At 47.2% G+C, this 12,086-nt stretch overlaps 1 protein-coding gene and 1 pseudogene across 1 annotated transcript in view; one reads left to right on the top strand and one right to left on the bottom strand.

The window, feature by feature from the left end:
- Nucleotides 1–12,086, bottom strand: part of LOC126548182 (neurotrophin 1-like) — a 158,714-nt gene that overhangs the window by 103,764 nt on the left and 42,864 nt on the right. The gene's annotated exons all lie outside the window — the stretch shown is intronic.
- Nucleotides 8,935–9,911, top strand: LOC140215489 (uncharacterized; annotated as a pseudogene).

The following is a 12,086-nucleotide window of genomic DNA, read 5'->3' as shown; positions in this document are numbered from 1 at the left end:
GGAACGCGTCATCATCAATTCCCTTCATGACGTGCTTGATCTTTAGCGCTTCCGTCATGGCAGCGTTCACGCGCCTGCACCAAATCTAGAATGTCTTCTATATAGCTGGTGAATGTCTCACCCGTGTCCTGTGCACGTGTACGCAAACGCTGCTCGGCTCCGAGTTTCCTGACGGCGGGTCGGTCAAATACTTCTGTAATCGAAGTCTTGAACGCCGACCACGTTCGGATATCCCTCTCATGATTTCTGAACCAGAGACTGGCCACGCCCGCGAGATAGAATGATACGTAAGCCAGTTTATCTGAGTTATTCCATTTGTTATGAACGCTCACCCGCTCGTAGGACGACAGCCACTCTTCAATGTCGTTGTCGTCAGTTCCGCTGAAGATGGGAGGCTCCCGTTGGCGAACGGTGCCAGGGCAAGGGACGGGTGGCGGTGGAAAAGTCTGCTGGTCGGCGCCCGGCATGGCAGAGGGTAGCGTCCGAGAACTGAGTTCCAGGATGGTAGTGTGGAACGTTACCCCGCACGGCTCCACCACTTGTAAAGGAGATTTATTAGGGTTCGTAGCGACCGCCGGTTCTACGATGCACCGAGCAGTTCCCGAGCTTGAGCTTCTGCTGCGCGCTTGATGCTGCCGATGCTGCTGACCCAGTGCGTACGTTTGTTATCTTCCTTACAATATATACATATATATATATATATATATATATATATATATATATATATATATATATATATATATGTCAGAATAAGGGCTTACCTTTATTGAGCCCAAGAGATACGCCGAAGGACCCTCGGCCCAGTCCACGCTGATGATGCGCCCACACGCGCGATGAAGATGAAGGGCGAGACGTGATGATAATAATATACAGATGATGAAGAAGTGCACACTAAACGCCGGGCACTAGGGACCAAGAACAAGAACAAGCTCGCGCAAGAGCGGCAGCGCCGACGTCGCGCAAATCCCGAGCTTCGAGAGCGAGAAGCGCAAGCAAAGCGCCAGCGGGGGCAAGCCGCTACCACCGTGGATCGAGAACTGGAAGCGCAAGTCAAGCGCCAGTGGAGGCAAGCCAACCAACACTTTCAAGAGAAGGAAACCCAAGCCCAGCGCCAGCAGAGGCAAGGTGACCCCCAACTCAGTAGGATGCCGAGCAGAGACGTCGACGCCGAGAGATTCCTCTCACGGAGGGTGCCGATGGACGGTTCAATATAGAAGTCCTCGACCGTGAGTGTGTGATAGACTGTGGTTTGATCACAACCTCACGCTACTCATGAGAGTGCGCAATCCGGAACCGAAGCCCCAATCTAGCAAAATGACGACAATGAGACAAAAGACTCATGAATATCGCGCTAAACATGAGTTCAAATTCCAGGAAACGACCACCAGCTTCGCTGTTTTGACAGCTTTGACTGTGTGGAACTGTCTTTCTTATTTTTGTCTTTTTTTCTCTAGTGCGCCGAAGGCAAACAACGTCGATGTTTGGCTGTGTATTTTCCGACTATCAATCAAGAAGGGACATCGATACGCGGTAACATCAAAATTAACAAGAGACGCTTAAGTCAACAGAAGGAAGTGCAGCACTGTTGATGAAGATAAAAGAGAATGCGCAATGCGCGCAAACTACGTGCGCTAGGGTGCGGCCAACTTGTCGAATAAGTAATGCATGCAGTATTTTGAGTAAAGCTCGTTGCGCTCATCGTTTCCTCGTATGCAGCCTAGCCTCAGGAAAAGTTAGACGTGCCCTCCAGAGAGTCGAAATCTTGCGATTTGTATCAAATATTGGTGTTAACTGCGCTACTTGCGTTAAGTATTTATGTTTTTCTGGTAACGGAGCGCGGTGTGTGTACCTTCGCAAACTCAGGAACACAGGTACACGTCATTAACGTTTCTTTTTTTCGGGCTAGGCATGCAGTTTGGGATCAAAATCTGGAGCCTGAACTTGGCTGCGCCAGTCGGGGCACCTGTCAGTTTCAGGCTATAGCTGCATGCACGCATGCCTCGGCTGCGAGGAAATTCTTGTTTTTTTTTTCTATATACCAGCGATCTTCACATTCTTTCATTCTTTTTCGCCTGGAGCTTGTGCTTTTGCTGGACATGCCCCTGTGCCCGGGCAGCTAAGTGCAAATTGGTGCTCGGTAGCTGCATGTTACAATTCAGGATGTTCAGAGTGCACGAAGAATTGTATGCCCCGAGGCATTTTAGAGACAGAAAGATACACAATTGGTGCTATTTGACTGCAGTATCGGCGCATGAGAACGCGAAAGCTTTACGGCAACATTCTCAGCATGCTTTAGGACACGTCGAGGTTAATTAGAGTGTACCGAGCTAATACAGAGTAGCCAGTCGGTGCTCTAGCTACGAGCGATTACGAAAGTCGTGTTACAGGCTATTGCTCAAAGTATAGTGGGGCAGCCATAAATAAACACACTTAAATCAGAGGCCTCTCCGCGGAGGCTACGGTGGCGGAGGCAGGCGAAAGCCGTTGGTAGAAATTAAGACATATGCTGCGTTGTGAGACGGCGGCTTACGCACGCACTGGCGACATTGTACACAACCGCAAGAAAAAAAAAAAACGCGCTGGGCTCCTTTAGCTATAAGTCGATCGCAAGAAATAACGCAAAGCTCAAGAAGAAGCACAGGCATTGTCCCATATTCTTTGCTTTTATGTCTCAGCGTTGTCACATGCACTCAAGCTTCCACCCACTGAAACAACGGGCAATCACAAGGAACACTTAAGCGCATCAACGCGAGCTCTCCTGCTTCGGCGTGGTTCTGACCTCCCGAGAAGGTCTGGCCGGCCAAGATGAGATATTGCTCCGAAAAGTTCGCGTGACTGCAACTAGCGCACCATCTGTCTGTGCACTCATCTGTACCATCACCTGTGGACAAGCTCCAGCCTTTAAATCGCCAGCCAACGTCATACTAGCCGTGTGGGTCTTCATCCCAACCGGCAGCCAGACTTCTGCATAGCTTCATGAGGGGAGACGGGGCTCACAACAATCTTGATATAAAGCAAAGCAACAAACATAAAAGAAAAATATAAACTGAAAGTTTCTGAGACTAGGTTAAAGGTTAGAGTTTGAAGCATGGGAAGTTTTATTGCTGTCCACAGACTTGCATGCAGAAGATTTTCGCTATGTCAAGGAACCAATTTCGCTTGGGAAAACTTAATGACATAGCTGTTTCTTACTTTTGTTCTCGGGTGGCGTTGCCCTGCATCTCAATCTAACGCGCTTGACCCACCATGGCTCCTTAGTGGCTGTGGTGCTGGGCTGCTAAGCACGAGGTCACGGGATCAAATCCCGGCCACGGCGGCCGCATTTCGATGGGGGAGAAATGCGAAAGCACCCGTGTACTTAGATTTAGGTGCACGTTAAAAAACCCCAGGTGGTCAAAATTTCCGGAGTCCCAACTACGGCATGCTTCATAATTAGATCGTGGTTTCAGCACATAAAACCCCACAAATTTTTAATTTGAGTGCCTTTGGTGCGGCTGTCGCAGAGTAGGAGCAAGCTGTTGTCCAGCGTTTGCTAGGCACCGGACGTTCGTTTCGACGGGTCCCACTATCCTTCCCGCGCCTCAAAACGCATCACCTTACGGCATGCTGCCGACTCATTACTCATCACATAGCCTTTCATTAGTGTCGACAGAATGCTAATTTGGGTCGGTTGACGCATACTTGGGTGACGAAACAGCGCTAGGAACAGCGACAACAAAGTTTGTCGTCTGGTGATGTCCCCATCCTTAGTGCTGTTTCTTTCGTCGCCCTTCATTATTGTGTGAAAAATAAACGCCCTCTACCAGTACCCTTCCGCCTAAGCTGGCCGAGAATAACGACGATAGGCGTATACCGCGTCCACCTAGCTTCTTTTTCCTATTTGGCATTTTTCCAAATTTTGCGCTATCATTGATTTAAACCTGTTATGCGCCTCTTCGAGCTTCATATTTTATGTTTTTCCCCACTTTTTACTTTTGTCACTAATGCTAGCGAAAGAGAAAACGTGGTTGACCAGGGCTACACGTCCTGTCAAGCGGTAACGCTTCTATTTACCTTCCAGTGCAACCCACCGTGGTGGTCTAATGTGGCTTTGGTGTTGCGTTGCTAAATGCGCGGCCGCGGTGGCCGCATTTCGAAGGGGCGAAACGCAAGAACGCCCGTCTAGCTTGCATTTCGTGAACGTTGAAGAATCCCAGGTGGTTTAAAATTATTCCGGAGTCCCGCACTACGGTGTGCCTTATAATCATATAGTAGTTTTGGCACGTAAAACACCATAATTTAATTTCACTTTTCCATTGCAGTGAAATGTTAGAACGGGTTAAATGCCGCACGTTCTGGCGCACATAGTTGCGTGACTGCTCAAGCTTTGCGGTCGTTTTGCATGCTGTATCAACATGCAAGGAAAGGCATACAGAATGCCCAAGTTACTGCTAAAGTAAAGTGGTACATAAACCTCGGCAGTTGTATGTCGGTTAAGAAGTGCACAAACAGCCTGTCACTTCAGTGTCTGATACAGGTATGCAAACAGCTGTTGTTCGCATCCCTCTCTCTTCAAGTCAATGTTCACGAACTACTGTGCTGTGATTCTTAATTTTATTCAGTTGGCTACCTTTCAAAACTCTGGTCATAGGGACTCAGATATATACCATGTAAAATGTGAAATTTGAAATCAAGGTGACAGGTCGTGTTCGTTCATTACTTTTTAAATTTCTCCTGCCCTTCTAAGGCTTTTCTTTCCCCTCGCACCCTACCTTGCAGAATGTAGTTGAATGCTTCCACGCCGGCAAACTTCTCTACGGTAAAAAAAGGGCTTCTCTCTCTTTTATGTACAGACTATACTGACTGAAACAAACAAACAAACAAACAAACAAACAAACAAACAAACAAACAAACAAACAAACAAACAAACAAGCAAACAAACAAACAAACAAACAAACAAACAAACAAACAAACAAACAAACAAACGAATACGCAAACAAACTAGCAAGCAAGCAAGCAAGCCTGCAAACAAGCATATAAATAAACAAACAGGCCAACAACCAAACAAGCAAGCAGAAACCAACCATCCAACAAACAAAAGCACGGTAACGATTAAAAAGGGACGGCGAGAACAAAAAGAAGTGAACGAGCGAGAAATCTATAAGGAGAATGAAATTACACGTGTGTTTTCATCGAGTGGCCGTGAAAATTAAGAGGAAAATTACACGGGTCGACAGACCGGCCAACTTTATGTTTGGATGCATCGCGGTAGTGACACACAAATTACTGCTGAAAAACCGCGTTCGCACTATTTATTTTTCAGTTTCATCTTACATATCGTGATTCAATGCTTCGCCAACAACAACGTAAGTGCCATTCCAGATTAGATCCCCGTGAAACTGAAAGGAAGCTTGAGAAAGATGTAACCCTAAATGACAAAAGAATTATGTGTTAAAGGAGAAATAATTGCTTCAGGAATTGTTTCTCCCGCGAAAAACCCCGTTTCCAAAACTGAGCTCTAAAAGAGAGAGAGAAAGAGAAAGAGAGAGAAAGCACGGAAAGGCAATGCTTCGGGCCCTACGGTGAATTTACTGGCAACTGCGAAAAGGTGGAATGAGGAGAACAGTAAATGAATACCATAGTGGCATAGTTTTCCCTATAGGCACGACTGCAGCTCGGCGCGGGCAAAACACAACGTCACAACGTCAAATTTCTTGCGTTTGCGACGACTTGTTCAATCGCATCCCTGAATGTGAAGGAAACTTGCACGGGCTCCTCATTACCATCGTTCTAATGAGGCCCACTAGAGGACAAAGGCTTCTTACCATGATCTCTAATGTTAGAGGTATTTCTCTCTGTTGACAGCGGGACTTAGGCTGCTGTATTTAATCTCGTTTACGTTGCCTAAGAAGAAATGCTGTACGTGAAACTTCTTGAATAGGGGCGCCGACCTTGTGTAGCGGCCAGGACTCAAGACATGAAGACACCGGCCCACCGCCAATCTCTCTGAGATATAGAGCAATAAAGTTTTTCCATTCCATTCCATTCTTCAAGTAAAGCTGCACAATGTGGCAAAGAAACAGCGTCAGAGCGGGACAGAACACGCACACGACGAAGTCGACGCTTATGTGAGGAGATTTCTCATCCTTCCGATGAAGCGTGTTCCATCAAGTTCTGGCGCTATAGTCGGTCTCGGGACATGTTGCGCACAAGTTACGGTCAGATATTCGTGCTGCCTGGGTTTAGGATTCTACACTGCGTAAAGTGACATACGCCATCCTCTGCGCGAACGTTAAACGCCGACGCGAGCGGGGCAGAGGCTAAACGACGAACCATCGTAAGCAAAACGATAGTGTCGTAGTCACGTATGCTCACATACCAACGCCAATAAGCACTGTGTACTCTACATCAACTTAAAACTTAGTCTCACTGATAAAACATAGATGGAAGTCAAGAAGAAATACAAGCAATACATGCAGTAGTTGTGAACGTTCACTGCCGGCACCGGCATCTGTCTAATATTCAGAACGCAACTATATGACAGAACCTGCTGGGCCTGGCGCGAAAAATATTTAGACGTAGCAGGGAATGTAGCCAACACGTTTTACTTCTAGGCTAGAGTGGGACAACCACGCGTGACCGACCTCAAGACGGCGAGGGCAGCATCCTGTCTTCAAAACATAAAAAGAGAACCATCTCCCTGATTTTTTTTCTTTCGTTGTGAAGGGCGGAGCTTCCCGACACTGTTGCTCTTGGCATATTGTTTTCTTTCCTGTGCGTGTGCTTCCGGAGGGGACAGGCAGCGGAAGAAAATTGACGCCTGTAACCATGGACGAGTGTTTAATTATCTATAGGAAGGAAATTTCGTAAGGCTTCCTGGGGGAACAGGCGGCCGCGCTCCGCTCTCTCCCGCAGGTCACACTTAGCACTAGTGCGGATGCTATATATAACAATGAAACGTGAAAAAATTCGAGGGCACCTAAGCACTTCTTATGAGCCGTGAATGTGAAAGCCTTAATGTTCATTTGAACGACGCTGAGCGGTCTTTAGGCTTTTGCGCAGTGAGTAATGTACCATAGCGGTACGTGCTGCCCAAGCCAGCAAGCAACAGCCTGCGGTGCTAACGCCGCACGCCACCAACGCCCTGCGCGACGAGAGACTGTCCCCTCACGCAAAACCTCGCGCTTAACGCCGCAGCAGCTGGTCCCTTTCGTCCGCTCTGCTGAGTCGAGACGCGCTCGCGTCGTGGCGTAGCAGCCAATGGGAACTCAGATGCCGTTTCGCTGCTCCAGTAGATAGACGCCGACTTTTTCGTTCAATGGACCCTTTGACGCTTTCGCATAAAAAAACAAATATTCGAAATCGAAAGATTACGTTCTGCAAGAACGGAAGACGGAAAGACCTGGCGTACCTTGATCATGTGTGTTACGGAGTCATGGAGAGAGCGCGACTAAGCGACTAAACATGCGAACAAGTGATGCCATTTCTATTTCTCACACCAAGTATCATGTGGCTACAACAAACAAACAAACAATCAACCAAACAAACAAACAAACAAACAAACAAACAAACAAACAAACAAACAAACAAACAAACAAACAAACAAACAAACCAACCAACCAACTAAGTAACTAATAATAAAAAATAAATAGACTGGAAGTTTGGAGTTGACGAGGCCTACAGAAGAAGCGCTGTACGGACGATAATGATGCATCTATAGAATGGAACAGCGAAATTGGGTATAAGTTCTAACTTTCCAAGGTGATTAGTGTACACTCGCCATGTGCTAACCGCGCGCGTTCTATTTCCTTACGATCGCACAGCACGACCTCGTTCAAGTGGCGGACCCCATGATTAAATGCAGGATGGGCTACTTTCGCTGCATTTACGTGAAGCGCGTTCGAGAGACGCCCCCCCCCCTCCCCTCCTTTACGCCTCGCGGCGCAGCCTCAAGTGTCCTCCGCGCAAATACCAGCTGACGCACGACGCCGCGCAGCGAATACACGACACTAGCGCAGGATGCTGCCTATTAGTGCTGCTGCGCGGCTCTGTTTACACGCGGCTTACACGCCCGTTCCTTTGTAAACGTGAAAAGTAAACATAAGTGTCAGTTTCGCACCGTCCTATGGCTGTCGGATTCACACGGGTCAACAGCCCCCGTTGAAATTATGACGGTCCATTGTAAACTCAACGTTGAAGAAAGTTCCTTCGCATGCCCTAATTATACATTCCCTCTGCGCGTGGGGAGCAACGTCTCGATCGTCGACCCAAATGGAGGCGTGCACATTGGGCTGCAGCTGATCGTCATCTCATCGGTGCCAATGACAGAACGTTTTAGGATGGCGTTATCGCGGTACACCTGTGCGCATCCAGGGATAAAAATGGACAGTCACTTAAGTATCCTCACGTGATTTGAATGCAAAAGCATTTTGCCTTCTCTGTTTAATTGGTTACGTGCATGACACGCGACATCATACATTGTCACTTGTCCTCCACAACTTTACGTCAATTCAACTTGCTCTAATTTGCACCAACCTTAATCTCCTTTTATTAACATTCATTCACTTTACTTCACCTTAATTTACTTCAGTCCACCTTAAGTCACCGTACTGTGACGTCCCAGTCAGATGACTGCGACGTTACGCGTGCAATCACGCACCCCTTTAGTCAGCTAGAACCGTGGAGCCAGAAGAAGACGCTTGTCCGAACGGCCACGTTTGCGATGAGCTCCGCTGGAAACAGCGCATCGGCCCTCGGCCGAGGATCACACCAACCGTCAACTACTGATTCCGGTAATTATAAATTCTACTTCGTCTACTGACTGGCAACACCGTTCTCAATTCAGTTTTCCTGCATGCTGACCTGGCAGGGCGGCCGTATCGGGCCCCGGACTTTCGCGATGCTCTCCTTTCAGTGCTAAATGCAACTGACATACTCGGCGCTGGACAATACCAGATGAGCCATTTGTGGTTGGTGACATGTGTTAACAGCATCGCGAAACAGAAACTTGTCGACAAAGGCGAGATGTTGGTGAAGGGCCTCAAGTGCCTTGTCATAGACCCGGAATGCAAGAATATCAAGATGAAGCTTCTTTGGCTTCCCCCACACCTCGAACAGAGACGGATTATCGAAGCGCTAGAGCCATATGGCACAGTGCAGTCCATCACGAGAGAACTGTGGCGGTGTGACGGCATGGAGTGCTGGCAAATGACTAATCGAGACGTAGCGTTCACATTGAAAGATGGAGTTTCTGGCAGTAATCTGCCACATATCTGTTGAGCATATACGGCCACCAGTGCCTTATCTTGGTACCTGGCCGACCACCACTTTGCCTCCGGTGCAACAGAGTTGGGCATATCCGGCGACAATGTAGAACACCACGCTGCAGTAACTGTCACCGCTACGGTCACCCTGCAGATGCATGCGTCGGAACCTACGCTGACAAGCTTCGTGGAAATAGACCAGCTGAGGATGATACCATCACCGATCATCTAATGGATGTGAGCGAGGTTGTGGATGCAACTGGAGAAACACTCCCTGAGACTCACCGACAAGAACAGACTAAGCCGTCATCGGCTGACATTAGCCTCAGCCAGAAGCTTGCGAGCGAGGATGAGACTAAGGCGCCTGACGACGAACCAACTGTGTCATGGGCAGAATCGCCACCAGTTCAAGATCGCCCACCGTCAGTGGAATCTGGATCGATGTGCGAGGCCGCTAAGAAGCGTCCAGCGCCATCTGACAATCCGTCGCCCTCGGGAAAGGAGGCTCGCGTTCCCAAAGTCTCAAAGTTGACAAAACCGCTCAGGGGAACACCTACTCCTACAGATGTCCCTTGTGTTAACGTGCACCGAAAGGTCCATAGTGCATCACCTCATCAAGAAGCGAGTGGTGCACCTCTGGAGCAGCGTTTAGACGCTGCACCTACATAGGTAATCATGGCGCGCGCTCTTCCCTTCCATTTTGGTACTTTAAGTGTCCGTGGCTTACAAAGTAAGCAACGGCAAGTACAGCTTCTTCATTTGTTACGCAGTAGAAAATTAGATATTGCTGCTATCCAAGAAACAAAGATTGAATCCGACGAAAACACAGAAGTAGCTCTATCTCCATTCCTTTCTGACTATGATGTTTGTGTCAGCCATGCAGTAGGCGTTTCCGCAGGCTGTATGTTATTTGTTAGAAAACATTTACCATGTGATTTGCTACATTTGTTTACAGATATGGAAGGGCGCCTAATCTGTTGCGATATTGATATCAGTGGTATGAGCTTTAGATTTGTGTGTGTTTATGCTCCGAGCAAGTTACGTGAACGCGAGTGTTTCTTCTTATCTCTAGAACATCATTTCTGTACTGATCGTGCATTGGTCCTCTTTGGTGACTTTAATTGTGTATGCAACGCGCAAGATCGCACGTCACTGAAGCTGAGACATGATCCAAGTAGTGATGCGTTGCAACGCCTGATATGTGATTATCAGCTTGTGGACATTGGGGAAAATGAAAAGGCGGGATGTCGATATACGCACTTCCAGGGTACCTCGCATGCAAGGCTTGATCGAATTTACGTTTCACTTAGCGCGCTACCTCTTATTTATGGTTACACTGTGCACCCTATATTCTTTAGTGACCATTGCCTAGTCTCAGCATCGTTTGGCAGCCGTCGGTATCAAAGTCGGCGCATGTGCTGGGAGTTGTGGAAGTTTAATAACCAATTACTTTCGCGTGAGTGTTTCTTAAATCGTGTTACTGAGCTTATAGCTCATGTGTCAAGCCGCAAGGACTTGCCACTCTTTGCTGTGTGGGAATTATTCAAACAGGAAGTTAAAATGATAGCCATCAAAGAATCATCAATATTGGCCTTTGAAAAAAAGAATAATTAGAAAGCATTGTATAGACTTCTGAGTGAATTGCATGAGCTTGAATGCGTACATCCGGGTCAATATATTGATGATATCTATAAGGTCAAGTCACATTTACGAACTTTGAACGCAGAAAAATACAGAGGTGCACTAGTGCGTGCGCGAGAGCAGCGTTTCCTGGAAGAACAGCCTTGCGGTAGGGTCCTTAGTGATGAACGCCGACACGCACTGTCGACACAAATACTAGATATAGAGTATGGTGGAATCATTGTTAATGAGCCTACTGTAATAACTAAAACGTTTTTCGAGCATTATCAAAAACTATTTCGAGACCATAAGCCATTGGATACAGATGCTGCCAAAAAAATTGTATCATTGCTGCCCCAGTTAAATCAGGATGATTACGATTATACAAATGAAAACATTGATATTAATGAGGTAACTGCATGCATCGATTCTTTAGCGAAGGGCAAGACGCCCGGCCCGGATGGCCTTACTGCCGAATTTTATCAATGTTTTCGTTCCCTCTTATCGCCATTATTACTTCAGGTGTACCGTGAGGCCTTGGAAGTAGGGTACCTAGCCGCCACAATGTACGAAGGACACACCGTCCTTATAGCCAAAAGCGATGATGCGACTAAATTGCAAAAAGTTGAAGGATATCGACCTATCTCCTTATGCAATGTTGATTATAAAATGTTTGCTAAGGTATTAGCTAACCGTTTGCAAGTTGTAATAAGATCTGTGGTCGGCGATCATCAAACATGTGGCATCAGGGGCCGCTCCATTCAGACGAACATTCATGTTGCGAGATCGGTGCTAGAGTGTGTGGCTGAGGGGATTGGACAGGTGGCAATGGTACAGCTAGATCTGGCTAAGGCGTTCAACAGGGTGAATCACTCATTCCTGTTTACTGTACTAGAGCATATAAATATCGGATCCCTGCTCCTTAGAGGTGTCAGGATATGTTATGCTTATGGTTCAACGAGGCTGATAGTGAATGGCTCTCTCTCCGATTCGATTAGGCTTGCATCATCAGTACGACAAGGATGCCCTTTGTCAGCGCTTCTGTTCTGCTTGTATTTAGAACCACTTTGTATGGGCATTCTTAAAGAACAAAATTTCCAAAGGTTTAAATTACTGACTAATGAGGTTCGGGTTCTTGCGTATGCAGACGACGTGGCCTTTTTTTTGTGCAGATAAAAAGAGTGTAAAGACTGCTCTTGCAACTACAGAAGAATTTTGCGCGGC

Source organism: Dermacentor andersoni, chromosome 1 (genome assembly GCF_023375885.2).
Source record: "Dermacentor andersoni chromosome 1, qqDerAnde1_hic_scaffold, whole genome shotgun sequence".
Taxonomy (NCBI): Eukaryota; Metazoa; Arthropoda; class Arachnida; order Ixodida; family Ixodidae; genus Dermacentor; species Dermacentor andersoni.
This window is presented reverse-complemented; position numbering and strand designations above follow the sequence as displayed.